The 18,514-nt window shown below is 41.5% G+C and overlaps 1 protein-coding gene across 1 annotated transcript in view; it reads right to left on the bottom strand.

Annotated features, from left to right (window-relative positions):
- The window catches only part of plekhf2 (pleckstrin homology domain containing, family F (with FYVE domain) member 2), a 40,139-nt gene extending 28,454 nt beyond the window's left edge, over window positions 1-11,685 (bottom strand). Inside the window, exon 1 of the mRNA XM_080895988.1 lies at window positions 11,537-11,685. The gene's annotated coding sequence lies outside the window, so the exon portion shown is untranslated. The remainder of the gene's footprint in view (window positions 1-11,536) is intronic.
- Window positions 11,686-18,514: the final 6,829 nt, after the last annotated feature.

Raw genomic sequence — 18,514 nt, 5'->3', positions numbered from 1 at the left:
TATATATATATAAAACAACACCCAGCACGCCCCTGCGGGCGGTTTATCCTTCAAGCTCGGGTCCTCTACCAGAGGCCTGGGAGCTTGAGGGTCCTGCGCAGTATCTTAGCTGTTCCCAGGACTGCGCTCTTCTGGACAGAGATCTCCGATGTTATTCCCGGGATCTGCTGGAGCCACTCGCCTAGCTTGGGAGTCACCGCACCTAGTGCTCCGATTACCACGGGGACCACCGTTACCTTCACCCTCCACATCCTCTCGAGCTCTTCTCTGAGCCCTTGGTATTTCTCCAGCTTCTCGTGTTCCTTCTTCCTGATATTGCTGTCATTCGGAACCGCTACATCGATCACTACGGCCGTCTTCTTCTGTTTGTCTACCACCACTATGTCCGGTTGGTTAGCCACCACCATTTTGTCCGTCTGTATCTGGAAGTCCCACAGGATCTTAGCTCGGTCATTCTCCACCACCCTTGGGGGCATCTCCCATTTTGACCTCGGGACTTCCAGGTTATACTCGGCACAGATGTTCCTGTACACTATGCCGGCCACTTGGTTATGGCGTTCCATGTATGCCTTGCCTGCTAGCATCTTGCACCCTGCTGTTATGTGCTGGATTGTCTCTGGGGCATCTTTACACAGCCTGCACCTGGGGTCTTGCCTGGTGTGATAGACCCCAGCCTCTATGGATCTTGTACTCAGAGCTTGTTCTTGTGCTGCCATGATTAGTGCCTCTGTGCTGTCTTTCAGTCCAGCTTTGTCCAGCCACTGGTAGGATTTCTGGATATCAGCCACCTCCTCTATCTGCCGGTGGTACATACCGTGCAGGGGCCTGTCCTTCCATGATGGTTCCTCGTCTCCCTCCTCTTTCTTGGGTTTCTGCTGCCTGAGGTATTCACTGAGCACTCGGTCAGTTGGGGCCATCTTCCCAATGTATTCTTGGATGTTCCTTGTCTCATCCTGGACTGTGGTGCTGACACTCACCAGTCCCCGGCCCCCTTCCTTCCGCTTAGCGTACAGCCTCAGGGTGCTGGACTTGGGGTGAAACCCTCCATGCATGGTCAGGAGCTTTCTTGTCTTTATGTCAGTGGCTTCTATCTCCTCCTTTGGCCAGCCTATTACCCCAGCAGGGTACCTGATCACGGGCAGGGCGTATGTGTTGATGGCCCGGATCTTGTTCTTACCATTCAGCTGACTCCTCAGGACTTGCCTAACCCTCTGCAGGTACTTGGTGGTTGCAGCCTTTCTAGCGGCCTCTTCATGGTTCCCATTTGCCTGCGGGATCCCCAGGTACTTGTAACTGTCCTCTATGTCTGCAATGTTGCCTTCTGGTAGTTCAATCCCCTCAGTTCTGACTACCTTCCCTCTCTTTGTTACCATCCGACTACACTTCTCCAGTCCGAACGACATTCCAATGTCATTGCTGTATAGCCTGGTAGTGTGGATCAGTGAATCGATGTCTCGTTCACTCTTGGCATACAGCTTGATGTCATCCATGTACAGGAGGTGGCTGACAACTGCTCCGTTCCATAGTCGGTATCCGTAGCCAGTCTTGTTAATGATCTCACTGAGGGGGTTCAGGCCTATGCAGAACAGCAGTGGGGACAGAGCATCTCCTTGGTAGATCCCGCACTTGATGGTAACTTGTGCTATGGGCTTGGAGTTGGCCTCTAGTGTTGTACGCCACATCCCCATTGAGTTCCTGATGAAGGCTCTTAGGGTCCCATTGATCTTGTACAATTCTAGGCATTCCAGTATCCAGCTGTGGGGCATTGAGTCATAGGCCTTCTTGTAATCAATCCAGGCAGTGCACAGGTTGGTCAGTCTGGTCTTGCAGTCTCGGCTGATTGTTCTGTCTACCAGTAGCTGGTGTTTTGCACCTCTGGTATTCTTGCCAATTCCTTTCTGTGTCCCGCTCATGTATTGACCCATGTGCCTGTTCATCTTAGCCGATATGATGCCTGACAGGAGCTTCCATGTAGTACTGAGGCAGGTTATTGGTCGGTAGTTGGAGGGGACCGGTCCCTTCTTGGGGTCCTTGGGGATCAGGACCGTCCGGCCTTCAGTTAGCCATTCCGGGTGTCTCTCGTTAACTAGCAGCTGGTTCATTTGTGCTGCCAGACGCTCGTGGAGTGCAGTCAGCTTCTTCAGCCAGTAGGCGTGAACCATGTCGGGCCCTGGTGCTGTCCAACTCTTCATACTGGAGACCCTTTCTTGGATATCTGCCACTGTGATGGTTACTGGACCCTGTTCAGGGAGGTCGCTGTGGTCTGCCCTCAGATCCACTAGCCACTGAGCATTGCCGTTATGGGTTGCATCCTTCTCCCATATGCTCTTCCAGTATTGCTCCGTCTCCAGCCTTGGTGGTGCTGTTCTCTTATTGTTCCCTTGCCACTGAGAGTACACCTTTGCTGGTTCTGTGGAGAACAGCTGGTTTATTCTCCTGCCTTCTATCTCTCTGGTGTACCTCCTCAAGCGGCTGGCCAAGGCTGTGAGTCTTTGCTTGGCAGTTTCCAAGGCCTCAGGTATGGACAGCTTGCTGTATTTCTTAGGCACCTTATTTGTCGCACCTTTCTGCAACTCTGTTAGTTGGCTAACCTCCCTCCGTGCTACTTTGATCTTGCCCTCTAGCCTCCTTCTCCATGGAGGGTACTGCCCCTTGTGGCTGTTCAACTTGTAGCCAAGCATCTCACTCTATATATATATATATAGTGTACAGGCATAGTGTACAGGAACATCTGTGCCGAGTATAACCTGGAAGTCCCGAGGTCAAAATGGGAGATGCCCCCAAGGGTGGTGGAGAATGACCGAGCTAAGATCCTGTGGGACTTCCAGATACAGACGGACAAAATGGTGGTGGCTAACCAACCGGACATAGTGGTGGTAGACAAACAGAAGAAGACGGCCGTAGTGATCGATGTAGCGGTTCCGAATGACAGCAATATCAGGAAGAAGGAACACGAGAAGCTGGAGAAATACCAAGGGCTCAGAGAAGAGCTCGAGAGGATGTGGAGGGTGAAGGTAACGGTGGTCCCCGTGGTAATCGGAGCACTAGGTGCGGTGACTCCCAAGCTAGGCGAGTGGCTCCAGCAGATCCCGGGAATAACATCGGAGATCTCTGTCCAGAAGAGCGCAGTCCTGGGAACAGCTAAGATACTGCGCAGGACCCTCAAGCTCCCAGGCCTCTGGTAGAGGACCCGAGCTTGAAGGATAAACCGCCCGCAGGGGCGTGCTGGGTGTTTTGTTTTGTTTTTTTATATATATACATATATATATATATTTCACAATAATGAGATCTGTGTATGCTTACATAATATCTATGACCCAAAAGCTTGGGTTTCAGACAGTTGTGATGTCATGATTTAATGAGAGCAGATATATATTTAATGAGAGCAGATATATAGAGAAACAACTCTAGCGCTGAGCATAGAACCCCCTCCTCTAAAGAAAGTTTTACATAATTTGGCCTATTAGTTTTTGCAGGAGGACAAAAAGCCAAGGAGCTGTAATTAAAAAGCCAAGGAGCTGTAATTAAAAAGCTTCGTTCTGTCTTGGCAGAGGAACTATTCCCAGCAACTTTTCAACTTATAGCATATTTGTTATTCGATTTCAACAAAACTCACATTTCACACATCATACAACTCAAACTAAACCACTTACAAGAAGCGGTCTAACATATTACTAATATTAGTAAGCCCTCCTAAATATGCAATTAAACATCCTCCATAACTAAAGAAAATTAGGGTTGTGCTGGTGATTGCCAACAGTCTGCCAGTCATGACAATATTTAGGGGTTTTTTTCTTTCCACTAATGCATAATAGCAATATTACATTCTTTAAATTCATATTAAACTTAACTTCCCTCACTATCTTGCCATATCACCATCCCTGCATATATCACACACAACAAGCGTGAGACTGTGCATACAGAAACCTCTGGACTCCTTAAAATGAACAGGGCTGTGGCGAGCAGCTAAAATGGCCTAGCGTAAACAAAACCACACAGAGAGTATTTTTGTCTCTTTTAATTTAAAGCTTGCTAATTTATCTCATTTCTTCATTTTTGTTCTTGTTTTAGTGGGATAAATAGAGAGACCATGGTGCAGAAAAGATGAGGTAGGTGCACCAATTTTACACATTAACAGCCTGAAAGACAAAACGTTATGATGAAATGTTAGGACTTAACAACATGCTGGCTGTGCACTTCTGTCTGCAAATCACATAAATGATACGCTTCCCTACTATCTTTGCACCATTTTGTCTGTGTGCTACAAAGTATACAGGAGGAAAGTGCTTAAAAATGTATATTTTTAAAACTGTGCTTTGCATGTGCAGATTTCTACAGATTCCAAAGGATACTCATCCTCACAAACAGTAAACGAAGCACTCACTGTTTAGATAATCTGTTTTTGTTTATCTGTGACCTCCTTGATGTGTCAGTCAGGAAATGACCCGCTGTCCTTATCTGCATCCATTTATAACTGACACGTTGGATTATGTGCAGGATATTGGATTACTCAGAGCCAGATCTGACTACTTCGAAAGTGAGATGAGGGGTAAAGGGGTTCCTGGTTCCTCGGGTAGTTGAGTGTACTTTACATTGCCCAGGAGTTCTGGAAGAACTAGTTTGAACCACATTCAAACACGAAAAGGAAGAAGATATCTTGGCTGACTGATTTGCTACTTGCAAACTTAGAAGATCATCCAAAAGCTGCAGCGTTGGATAAATCACAATAAATGGATGATTACCTCCTAAGAGGAGGGTGCTGCAATTTACCAGGTGCATTGTTTGGGGAATAGAAACGGAAAGTCACAATTTCTCTTCCAGGGAGTCATTAATTAGGTCCCATTTTTCTCATTACATAAAGACTGATGGTAATTTCCCACCCAGCGTTCTACTTTCAGCCATCTAAGGAAGTAGTCAGTAACAGACTCCCAAAATCACATGACACTTCAGAATAGGGCTGCTCAATTAATCGAATTTTAATCACGATTACGATCTGGGCTTTCAACGATCATTAAAAATGACTGAGCCGATTATTAGCCCCTCCCTCATTTATCCGCGACACCTTAAAGGCCGGTCCGTGAAAATATTGTCGGGCATAAACAGGTCCGTGGCGCAAAAAAGGTTGGAGACCGCTGATTAAGAGGACCCGAGGGAAGCTCGGAAAGCTAAGCAGAAGTTATTTGGAGAGTGACTGCCGTTGGTTGAAAAGAGAGTTTAAAAAAAAAAAACTTCAGTGGTGTTGCACACTATTTTATATTATTTTTTTAAAGTCATTGTTAACCCTTTAAAGCCGGTCAGAGCTGCATGCTCCGTTTTGCGTAACCAATGTTAAATCCCTGTATAACCTGAACCGTGTAAGCTAGCGCAATAATTTGTTTTGCATATGAAACCGGAGGAGTTGTACTTACATCTTATGCCATCAGCTTGTCCTCGGTCACGGTTTCCTTCCACATATAGCTTTGCAAAAATTGCATAAAAAGCGCTTGCAGGAACAAAAGCATAATATTCCAGAAACACGCTTTGCCGTTCCTATCAGCTGTTCGTAACACTTCCCCACAGTGAAATGATGCACATGCTGTTTTCTTTGCAAATTTGCATCATAGGATTGTTTGTTTTTCCTGCAGTATATAAAAATTGCTGTATCTCCAAAATAAAACTATGAAGACACTCAAAATAAATTCCCTGTGGTGGGAAACTATTTTTTGCAACTTTATTGTATTTAAAGTTTTGAGGGATAAACCTCTTAAATTTCTCCAAGTAGAAATATATGTAAACAAAACAAAAGCGATTTTCAATTTTTTTTGTAGTTTATTGCACTTTTTTGCAATTTATGTAATTACTATGGACTTAATGCATACATATTATTAAAATATGGGCTATAACAGTTGTATTGATGTATAGCAACTTGAAATGCTCCCACAAATGGCACTACAGCATGTAAAAAAATAATATAAGCTCTGGTGGACTTGGTTCTATAGTAGGTCTTAAAGGGTTAAATAAATATCGTCAAATAATCGTGATCTCAATTTCAGTGAAAATAATCGTGATTATCATTTTTGCCATAATCGAGCAGCCCTACTTCAGAAGCATGCCGGGTTCTTTTATTTCCCTAGTTTTGGTATTAAAACTGAATAAGCTGCCCAGTTTCAAAAGGTTAGGTACAAGTTAAGAGTTTCTTGTATAGAGACTCTATTTAGAAGATTACTACTGGATTACTAGTTGATACTAGAGTTGATCTCCTCACTCTTATAGTGAAAGTGCTGCTTATAGATCAGTCCAGTATATTCCTGTCTTGTTCTTTCCCTACAGCTGATCTTCTGTACAGGTTGCTTGTGTGATGCTCAACATTTACCTGCTTGTGTCTCTTGTCCCATGGTCCAATAGATCCCAAATGCCTTAAATCTGTGTCATGGTAGGTACGTATTTTTATAATGTCTATGGTTTCAAGGGGGCTGCAGGTGGAGAAATACTTCATGTTCTAAACCTAAGGACTGTGATTCACTGGAGAGGCAGCTGACTATAAAGATTTAAGGTTAATTACTATTTTTAACCTGTTTTTTGGACAAGCTCTTAAGGAACTTTTATATACTTGACACAATATAGTTGGTATTTTAAATATTTAGAAGGGAGAATGTTAAAAACTGTATTTTTGGGGCAGTGAGTGTCTAATTTTTATCCTAGAAATATAACCTAAATCTATGGAAATACAAAAATCTCTTCAAAGTGAAGATCTGTTGCTTTCTTCTACTTTACATCAGTCTACATTGTAGGCCCTTAGGCTTTTGGGTGCCATTTGGCTAAAGCATGACAAGTGAAAATATACCTTGAGCTCATTTAATGCATGAAATACTAGTGAACTTAAAAAAGAAGACCATATTAAATTATGAAAGGCCTGACACTCAGCTGTGGGTGACATTTCAGTTTTATTATGAAAAAAAGATCTCACACATTTATCACCAATAATTAGGCAAAGAGGCAGTCAACTCTAGAACCGTGAAACACAGTTTTAAGCAAAAATGTAACTTTATCCAAATGCAACCATTAGACTACAAGACATGTCATGTTGGAACATAAGATAACTACCAACCTACGCAGCTATAAGTGTTAATGAAACGTCTGATTAAAAGAAAACACATTTTTATAACAAGATCTTCTCTCGCCCACAGTTTCCTTTAACCTTTTGTTCCCACAGAGATACTCAGTCTATCAATGCAATACAGCAGAGTTTTTCCTATAGTAGAACAGGATTATTAGAGTGTGAGGGTGCTTTTTTTGTTTAACCTTCTTCCTACAGAAATTCCAAAAGTGATCGCTACAAAAACGCTCCATATAGGTAAGTTTATTAAGCCCAGCTGTGCCTGTCACCGCAAAGTAGTTCAGAAAGCATCCTTATCAATATGTAAATCTCTTCCTGCTCTTTACACTCAGTCATAACAGATGTTTGCTTACAGACTGTATTTGTTTCCCCAGAGCTATTTAGTTAGATTTAGAGAATCACTGTTTTATTTCAAGTTGAACAATTGTAGCTAAATACTTTTTTTAATAAAAATTAATATATGTCCAAAAAAACAAAAATATTTTGTTAACCATGACATAGTACTTTGCTTAAGAGTTGAAAAGATTTGTTAATTACTACATTTAAACCACCAGCTGTTCCAGCATTATTTTTGTAAGTGTGGGAGACAAATGAGAAAAGGTGAAGACAGTGGGGGTGGTTTAATACTACTTAATAATACTTTCTTTAAAAATTTAAACAATAGCCTTTGCCAAAGGTAAATGTAATCCTGTTTGCTAACAGGGCGATGACAGCCACCAAAGTCAACACCGACAGCTATCTAGTCACAATGTAACACCCACAATGCAAGAGGGAACAAGGGGATACTCTTTACTCTTTTGTTCAAGTGTACATGTGGGAGTTTGATCAAATAGGCTAAAGGATTTTGAGAAGGCATTTGAATGCATGTCTCGATGTGTCACGTACAGTGGGGCAAAAAAGTATTTAGTCAGCCACCGATTGTGCAAGTTCCCCCACTTAAAATGATGACAGAGGTCAGTAATTTGCACCAGAGGTACACTTCAACTGTGAGAGACAGAATGTGAAAAAAAAAAAATCCATGAATTCACATGGTAGGATTTGTAAAGAATTTATTCGTAAATTAGGGTGGAAAATAAGTATTTGGTCACCTCAAACAAGGAAAATCTCTGGCTCTCACAGACCTGTAACGTCTTCTGTAAGAAGCTTTTCTGTCCCCCACTCGTTACCTGTATGAATGGCACCTGTTTGAACTCATCATCTGTATAAAAGACACCTGTCCACAGCCTCAAACAGTCAGACTCCAAACTCCGCCATGGCCAAGACCAAAGAGCTTTCGAAGGACACCAGGAAAAGTATTGTAGACCTGCACCAGACTGGGAAGAGTGAATCTACAATAGGCAAGCAGCTTGGTGTGAAAAAATCAACTGTGGGAGCAATCATCAGAAAATGGAAGACATACAAAACCACTGATAATCTCCCTCGATCTGGGGCTCCACACAAGATCTCATTCTGTGGGGTCAAAATGATCATGAGAACGGTGAGCAAAGATCCCAGAACCACACGGGGGGACCTGGTGAATGACCTGCAGAGAGCTGGGACCAAAGTAACAAAGGTCACCATCAGCAACACACTACAACAGCAGGGAATCAAATCCCGCAGTGCCAGACGTGTTCCGCTGCTGAAGCCAGTGCATGTCCAGGCCCGTCTGAAGTTTGCCAGAGAGCACATGGATGATACAGCAGAGGATTGGGAGAATGTCATGTGGTCAGATGAAACCAAAGTAGAACTTTTTGGTATAAACTCAACTCGTCGTGTTTGGAGGAAGAAGAATACTGAGTTGCATCCCAAGAACACCATACCTACTGTGAAGCATGGGGGTGGAAACATCATGCTATGGGGCTGTTTTTCTGCCAAGGGGACAGGACGACTGATCCGTGTTAAGGACAGAATGAATGGGGCCATGTATCGTGAGATTTTGAGCCAAGACCTCCTTCCATCAGTGAGAACTTTGAAGATGAAACGAGGCTGGGTCTTCCAACATGACAATGATCCAAAACACATCGCCCGGGCAACAAAGGAGTGGCTCCGTAAGAAGCATTTGAAAGTCCTGGAGTGGCCTAGCCAGTCTCCAGACCTCAACCCCATAGAAAATCTGTGGCGGGAGCTGAAAGTCTGTGTTGCTCGGCGACAGCCCCAAAACATCACTGCTCTCGAGAAGATCTGCATGGAGGAATGGGCCAAAATACCAGCTACTGTGTGTGCAAACCTGGTAAAGACCTATAGTAAACGTTTGACCTCTGTTATTGCCAACAAAGGTTATGTTACAAAGTATTGAGTTGTATTTTTGTTATTGACCAAATACTTATTTTCCACCCTAATTTACGAATAAATTCTTTACAAATCCTACCATGTGGATTCATGGATTTTTTTTTTCACATTCTGTCTCTCACAGTTGAAGTGTACCTCTGGTGCAAATTACTGACCTCTGTCATCATTTTAAGTGGGGGAACTTGCACAATCGGTGGCTGACTAAATACTTTTTTGCCCCACTGTACATCCCTTGGGTGCTTCAGAATTAAGAAGTACCAGGCATGTTGTTACAGGCTAATCAGTCCATGCAGATGCAAAGTGAGAGCTTAGTCAGCATTGGCAGCAATAAGTCACATTCATTCCCAGTGGGTGTTGCACTCTGCCAGAGGTGCCCTTTGTCACAGATTCTGTTCATAATTTTTAAAGACAGAATTTCACATTCAGCCAAGAGGCGGAGGGTTTCACGCTTGGTAGTCTAAGAATCATGTCTCTGCTTTTTGCAGATGATCCTGTCAGATACATCAAGTGATTACCACTGTCTCACACTGGAGAGATTTGTTGAAGCACCAGTATTGCAGCCATATCCAAATCCGGAGTGCCCACCCCAACATGGGAACAAGTTTCTGCCTCAAATGGAGGACTATTCCAACGCAGTTTTGTTCACTAGTGAGAGGAGAATGGAGTGAGAGCTTGACAGACGCAGTGGTAGTGTTATAAACATTGTACCACTCAATTGTGATGAAAAGAGAGTTAAGTGTTAAGGCACAGCTGTCAACATCTGGGAAGTGATAGGAAGAATGAGTCTGTGGGTATAAACAGTGGAAATTAATTTCCTCCATAGGGTCCTCTGGGCTCTCCCTTACAGGAGGGGTGAGGGGCCTACAACCACTGCTCCTCTATATCAAAAGGAGCCAGCTGAGGTTACTGGGATGCCTCCTAGATACCTCCTATGTGTGGTGCTTTGGGAACATCCGACTGGGAGGGGACCCAAGGACAAGTCTAGTACATGCTGTAGAGATTATGTCATTCAGCTGGTTTGGGAACGTCTCCATGTCACACCAGAAGAGCTACGGGCAGTTGATGTGGATAGTGAGGTCTGGTTATCTCTGCCGCCCCTCCGATTCGTACCCAGATAAGCAGCAGAAAGTGGATGTCATTTATTTAATTATTTTGTTTGAGTTATTCTAATTATTTGGGGTAGCTTAAAACTGTAAAGTGGACAAAGAAGAAAAACTTAAAACCACGAATTAGGGATTTTATAATTAAAAATAGTACAAATCTTCTTCTAACTGAAAATTAATCAGTTGCAGGAGAGAACGCGAATACTGGCCAGGGAAGACACGTGATCGTCCTCTAACCTTAAGTTCAAAGACTCAGTGTAGTGGAAGAAGAAGTCAAGTGAAAATAATGGGCAACCTGACTAAGGCAGAGGCAAGGCGTTGCAGACTTCCCATTTTGAGGTAGACAGGTTTCACCAGCAATCAGATTCGCACATTCGCTTCCACAAAAGCTGTAATAACAGAGCCTGGACCTCTAACTGATTGTAGGTTACCTGCACAGTGAGGCAAAGGTGGGTGAAGTTAGTCCAAATAAATATTAAACTTTACACTAGGTGGAAAAGTCAGTTTCTTTAACCACGCATCAGGCTAATATTACCCTACGCTGATAAATTGTCCCTTTCCAGCTTGTCCTGACTTGCTAAAAATAAATAAACCGCAATGACTTTTCCTCGCAGTCCTCAAAAAGCCACCGCTGGTGAGGCAAACTGAAACCATCACGCTCAGTTTATTCTTTCTTTACATTGAAACACCTTAAACACGATACGACACGAAGTTTCTGTGACTTTTCAAGTTATTGCCCCGTAAGTTTTCCAAGCTGGTGTCAGTTGGCAGCGTTAGCCAGCTAGCTCCCAAGTTAGCTTCCCAAACAATGTTCACCTGTTACTGCTTGTGTCAAACAAAAATCAACTCCGCTTTTTCGACTTTAAGACTACAAAAAAACTTATCGATTTTAACTCCCTGTGTGGAACTCCGGGGAAAGAAAGATAGCTGCTCAACTGCGCTAAGCTACCGCCTGTTAGCATGAATGGGAAAAAGTAGAAGCAAACCACAGAGCAAGCCGTAGCTCCCCTTAGCAAAGAGTGACAGGACACCAACGGAGACAAGTTTAAAAACGTGGAAAACTACATACCCGACGGCAGCTCCTGTTGTCCGGCAACTTTTGCTGTTACTTGAAGCTCGGTTGTAATCCAAATAGAGTGATTAAAGCAGTGCCTCCCCCACCGAAACTACCCACCGCGTCCGCAGACAGCTACAGCAGCTGGAAACTCCGCCGCTGCCCAGAAAATACAACAACAACATGGCAGCGCCGCGCCGCGTTCAGGGCGCGCTGGACAGCCGGTAAATACAAAACTAACGTGCGGTCTCTGACCTGCGAACATGTAAGAAACTTCAAACAAAGCTGAAATGTGAATGACATATTTTATTCTGGCACAACTTTAATGCCAAAATGCCCATCATCATTAGCGGAATCCAGGTTTATAACTTCACATGTTTTGTCTCGTCCGGCAAACAACTGACAATTATTTAAATAATAAGTTTTTACACTTATATTACTTAGTAAAGTAACCCCCAAAACCACAGGGTGCAAGACAGGAATCAGTGAAACAATCGAACAAAAGATGAAATGTAACTAAGAAAAGAGGTGAAATATGAATCAGGTTAAAGCAAGGATATAAAACTTCAATTCCCTTCAGTTCAATTCAATTTTATTTATACAGCGCCAAATCACAACAACAGTTGCCTCAAGACGCTTTATGTTGTAAGGTAGACCCTACAATTATACATACAGAGAAAAATCCAACAATCATATAACCGTCTCTGAGCAAGCACTTTAGCGACAGTGGGATCTTGAAAATTGTTATTTGTATGTCCAAACCCAATGACTACTTTGGTGCTTCCCCCAGAGCTTTTAGCTGTTTGCTCGTATGGTATTTTAGGCTAACACAAGCTTGATGGTCTAAAATATCTCTGGAGAAAGCTGCTAAGCTCACATGTCAACTATTTATCACTGTCATCTTTAAATAAATTCATCAGTCATGGTGGAAAACTGCAGGGGAAAAAGCAATGAGAAAGATGGGTAACAAAGTGTTTACTTCAATGTTTTGAACTTTAAGTTATACTAACTGAGTCTGAATCTATTTTTACTAGCACTAATTAACTTCCAGCTAAAAAAGATGAATTCTAATAAATAATTCCAAAGGTTATGCGTCTGAGTTTGTGTTGCTGAGTGGAATGTTTACAAAGACTTGGACCTTTGGAGATTATTTTTCCCTACAAACAGACAAAATATGGATGGAATGAGCAAGTTCAGATCAGCAAGTGCAAAGCTGATTTTGGTTTTTATTCTAGTGGAGTTTGCATCAGTAAGATGGATTTTGTTGGGGCTGATGTTAGGAGGTGAAAGAAGGGAAAACAAGGAAGAAAAGTAAATGAAAATCAACACAATCAATAAGGGGAAATACACGGAAGAGAGATGAATGTTTCCCTGATGAAAATAATGGAGGTTATCTATGTTTTTAATAAGAAACCAGAAAATTATGAAAGTTATTTTAGTATTTGAAGAGCCAGAAAATGAAATGCTATGGACTGAGATTTCACCCCTGGTACTACACGGTGGCCAATCTGCTACAAGGCCATTTTGCATCACCCTAAGAAAAAATATAAAAGAGAAAAAAGCACAAACTTAAAAGCCAAATAAAAAATGATAAAATAGTAATTGAGGTGCTTGACTTGGTGACTTGGCCTCCAAATTCCCCAGATCTTAATCCAATCAAGCATCTGTGGGATGTGCTGGACAAAAAAGTCCGATCCATGGAGGCCCCACATCACAACTTACAGGACTTCCAGGATCTGTTGCTAATATCTTGATGCCAGATACCACAGCACACCTTCAGGATTTTAGTGGAGTCCATGCCTTCGAGGGTCAGGGCCTGTTGTGGCAGCAAAAGCGGCACCAACACAGTATTAGGCAGGTGGTCATAATGTTGTGCCCGGTCAGTGTATAATGTATATTTGTCCTAAATAATCTTTTTCCTAGTTTACATTAGAAGGCGTTAAGTGGAACAGGAAACTCACTGATCACAGTCACTTCTTGAGTCTATCTATAGAGCTCTGACTGAGGTGATTACAAACCTTTATAGATCGTGATGCTCAGTGAGGCACTAGAACAGACGAGATTAGTGAACAACAGTTACAGCAACGCTAATCACCCGTGACCTAACCAGGTTGTTCTCAGTTTGAATCATGTGACTGCTGAGTGAAAAAAAGAAATTCATTATCCAGTTAGGTTCACCTAACGAAATGAGCTTTCAAAGCTTTCATAACACCAGCTTTAAGATTATGTCCACTGTCATTCAACACTAGATTACCAGCCAGGTGAGGTGGCCCAGGGGTCGCAGACTTTAAGAAGCTTTTCCACTACTTAATTGTCCGTAACCTGGAGCTTCCAATTACCTCACCCTTATGAGAACTTGTAGGGCAAAGGTGGCCAGTTTAACTTGGCTTTTCTTCTCCATCTTATCATCAAAGGATTTAACTTTTCTCTTTGGGTCTAGTTTTTTATTCATTACACATCAGCGCGTGTGTGTATGTGTGTGTGTGTGTGTGTGTGTGTGGGGGGGGGATATGTGTGTATTCACATCATTTATGTTAATGAGAGTGTGGGGAGTGAGTTGGAGGGTGGGGTGGGCTGCTTTTAACTATGTAAAGCACTTTGTGCTACATTTTTTTTTGTATGAAAAGTGCTTTATAAATAAAGATTGATTGATTGATTGATTGATTGATTGATTGATTGATCAACTTGTGTCACTTTTCCTTCCTTCCAGCTGATTGTTTAATGCGTCTCACCCTTCTCTGTAGGTAGTTTTCAATCTAAATGTGGCAAAAATGAAAGAAACTGTGAAACACTGCATATGCTTTAAAACAAATGCCTGTGGCATGTACTTCTGTCCCGCAGAAGGCTTTTTTGGAATCTATTGAAACAAAAGTTTGATTATTCATGACCACCTACGCCTGTTGGCTAGACGTTTGACCCCAGTTTCACCTGCAGGTAAATGGAATGAATAATGTAAATGTCCTTAAAGATTGTCTTTAATGGCTGCTGTTAGAGAGTGTCTGTGAACCCAATCTCATCATCACTGGGATCCTAATGATCCAAACGTGGTCTGCTTTAGCTTAGCTTTAGCTTCACATAAGATTAATTATACTGTAATTAACTGTCCCCCTCATTCCCAGTCTCTCACAGTATTGCATTTGCATTTGCTATACCATGTAGCATACAGCTGTTTTTACATTTCATTTTAGATTAGTACATGACATCTAGCTCTCCATAACTTTTAAATCAATTTTAATGACATTTCTCTATATACCTAACTTTATTTTCATCTTAGGCCAGGGGTGTCCAACTCCAGGCCTCAAGGACCGGTGTCCTGCAGGTTTTAAATGTGTCCTTGATCCAACACATCAACAAGTCTTGAAGTTCTCCAGAGGCCTGGTAATGAACTAATCATTTGATTCAGGTTTGTTGACCCAGGGTGACATCTAAAACCTGCAGGACACCGGCCCTTGAAGCCTGGAGTTGGACACCTCTGTCTTAGGCTACTTTAGCTAAACAATTGCAGCATGGAAACTGTGGCTGTATCTGTGCTATTATATACTACTCTTCAGTATTATTCATGGGGAATTAACACATATTGCACATATTTCACATTGGCTCATGTGCAAATTTTTCATAGTCTATTAGTAGTCTACTAATGTTACAGTCTGGACTGAGCATTTCTATAAACAGACATTTATTATTATCTTTTGCTGTTCAGGCTCAGAACGAGATATCTAATTTCCCTTTTTGTCATTCAAACAGCACAATTGTTTAGGCTGACATATTTAATGCACAGCCTTTGTATGCTGCTTACTGGTGTGTAGCAAGCTTTGTTGTGCACTGTACCACTGAAACTGCTATTTACAGGACTAAATAGTGAAGCTGGCCAATTCAAACATAACCATAATTTCTTAATTTCAATGCATTCTGCTGTAAGTGTTTCCCTCATTGCAACTGCCTTTATGTAAAACCATGTTTTCCTTCAATTTTGAGTAACAACAACACCAACATACTAAAGCAGTGCCCTGGTGTGGATGTGCTCATACAAAAGTCTGATCACAAGCTCTCTAAACTCATCTTTAAATGTGAGAAAATTGGGAATATTTTCGTGACAAAATTAGTTTCACTCACTTCACTTAACATGATTATTTGTATAATTTAACCGACTTTATCACTTCATCTTTTCATTAAATCACCCAGAGGTATATTAGAGTCTACATGCATACCTTATTAGGTACACCTGTTTGGCTGCTCACCAATGCAATATCTAATCAGCCAATAATATGGCGGCAACTCAACACATCAGAATGAAGTGACTTAAGCGGAACAGGTGATTGAAAAGTTGATTTAAGTGAATAAATCCAAGTAGATGTCTGAGAATGATGTGGGGAAAAAAAGAGAAAATATCCAGTGAGCCGTAGTTCTTTGGGCAAATATGACTTGTTGAGTTCAGAGGTGAATCACCAGACTGCTGTGAGCTGCTAGGAAGGCAACACTAACTCACACTGTCGCAACGAAAATATGAAGAGCCTCTCTGAATACACAGCACATAAACCTAAAGCAGCAGAAGACCACACTGGGTGCCACGTCTGTCAGCCATGAACAGGAAACTGAAGCTATAATTCACACAACCTCACTACAATTGGACAACAGAAGATTGGAAAAACATGATTTGGACTGATGACTTTCAATTTTTGCAATGACATGCAATGCAGCCCTTACCTGATTAAACTGTATGTGAGAACATGGATATGTGGCTCACTAAGACAGGAAATTAGATAGGCTTGTTGTACCAGGTCCTTTGTAAAAAGTGTGTGTATTGTCTGATAGCACCTACGTGAGAATAAAGCAAGTAATTGAATTCACATTGGGTGAGTGGCCATCATGTGTCCTATCTTCTTCGTGTTCTTCCCATGCAGCATCCTTACTGAAACCAAACAAACTATTTCCAGTAGTGAGAAGGGACAAGCCTGTCTCAACCTGATTTTCCAAACAATGACATTTAATCTCAGGTGTGAAGGCAATTTGAGTGTGTCATCTTGTTTCTTGCAGTCACATAAGTTCAGTCCAGGTTTCAAGCCGACTGATATGTTAGACGAGAAAGAGGAAAATACAAAAAGAACCAGTTTCTTCAGGGAGAGCAGCGAATGTCGATGTAGTGTTGTGTGAAGGACCCTTTTTCTCCAAATCAGCTACAGATATGTTTTGTTTTTATTTTTGTTTTGTTTTCTGTAATTTCACATTCTATTCAAACTGCAGATGCAAACTACCTCAATTTCTCTGCATGTTATATATATATATATATATATATATATATATATATATATATATATATATATATATATATATATATATATATATATATATATATATATATATATATATATATATACATATTTGTGTAAAATCTTTCAGCAGCATGACCCTTTACAGGTATAAAATAAGCCATAACTGGCAGCTCTGAGGGCTTTGGTCAGTTTTTATGGGGTCAGTAAGGACAGCCAGCAGTAAGAGAGCCAATAACAGGAACTGGTTGAAAATAAGTCAGAGAGGCTGGTGTGGTGAAGGGAGATATTCACTTCAATGAGAGCACAGCAAAAAAAAAAAAAAACCACCCCAAAAAAAAACAAACCCAAAAAACCCCCATAAAAACAACAACATGCACTTTAAAAATTTAGGGTGAGGAAATGAGAGGTGGAACATCAAAAAGGATGAGAAAATGTTTTTGTTTACTTAAAGCTCTCCAACCATCATCATGTTGCTCTGTGTAGGAATTTTATCTTGATAATGAACACAATAGAACTATCACAGTTGTTCCTTTGAGCTTCTTTCTTGGTTTGGTATCACTTTGACCGGGGATGTCAAACTCGTTTTACATCGTAGTCACATACAGGCCACTTTGATCTCACTTTGGGCCAAACCAGATAAGATAAAGTGCACTTTCAACAGCGTGTCTAAGTTTTTTCACGTGATCACGAAATGCTGTTGTAATAAATGAACAAAATGACTGCATGACTCTTCTCAACCATACAATTTTTTTTTCTGTCATTTAGTCATTTATCTATTAGTGTTTTGTTGTAGTATGGCTGGTCATGGGGGAGCTTTTTTTCTTTTAAATTAAAAAACAAGCTGTAAAAATTATGAAAATAGAGTTAAAAGTCAAAAATGTATGCAGTCATTCACATTTTCCAAAGTTGATCCAGTGGGATGGATTAGAGTCTTTGCCAGGCAGTTCTGTACCTTGGGCCTTGTGTTTGACACCCATGACTTTGGCTAATTCTGACTAATCATAAATTGTTAAAACCTTCCATTTGGAAAAGATCAAGAGTACTTAAAATGTTGTTTAAGTGTAGTTAAAAGATGAGATGAGCAATGTTTACATTCTTTGCCTCCCAAATTTGCTCCACTTCTCCATCATTTCTGTCATTTCTGCATGTCTCTACATGTACCCGTCTTGTTTTCAGTTACTCGCTATAATTTAGAGGAGGCAGTACACTTTTGATTATACCTTTTTGAGCTTTTGACACTGTTTGTTCAGTAAAAGCTGAAAGACTGTAAATTATACTGACTCCAGTGCATTGCTTTTTTCAATGTATATAGAAATAGTTTGTGTCCTCCATGATTTAGTTGCCATTTCTTCATGGTATTGGGAGGTAGGAGCAGTTCTTTTGAAAAACAAGAGCTGCAGAGAGCTGAGCCAGGATCTTATCTGTAGAGGCAGATTTAATTGGGGGCAGGATGGCCTGGTGATCTGAGAAGCATTTGCTATAGCACCAAGGTTACAGGTTCAACCACCATGGCAGCTGATGTGTCTATCAGCGACTCTATGACCATGAGTAGGGCTACGATTTCATATCTGCTCACCCTAATATGGATGTCATGTCATCTAAATGCAAATTAAGTTTCGGTGAACTGGAAATGAACACAGCATGTCCTTAAATTAATGGATCAGCACAGCAGTTCTGTGTTTCAGAGAAAATTGTTCCTTTACTTTGTGACCCAGAGCCTCAC

Source organism: Rhamphochromis sp. 'chilingali', assembly GCF_963969265.1.
Source record: "Rhamphochromis sp. 'chilingali' genome assembly, chromosome: 11".
Lineage (NCBI taxonomy): Eukaryota > Metazoa > Chordata > Actinopteri > Cichliformes > Cichlidae > Rhamphochromis > Rhamphochromis sp. 'chilingali'.
This window is presented reverse-complemented; position numbering and strand designations above follow the sequence as displayed.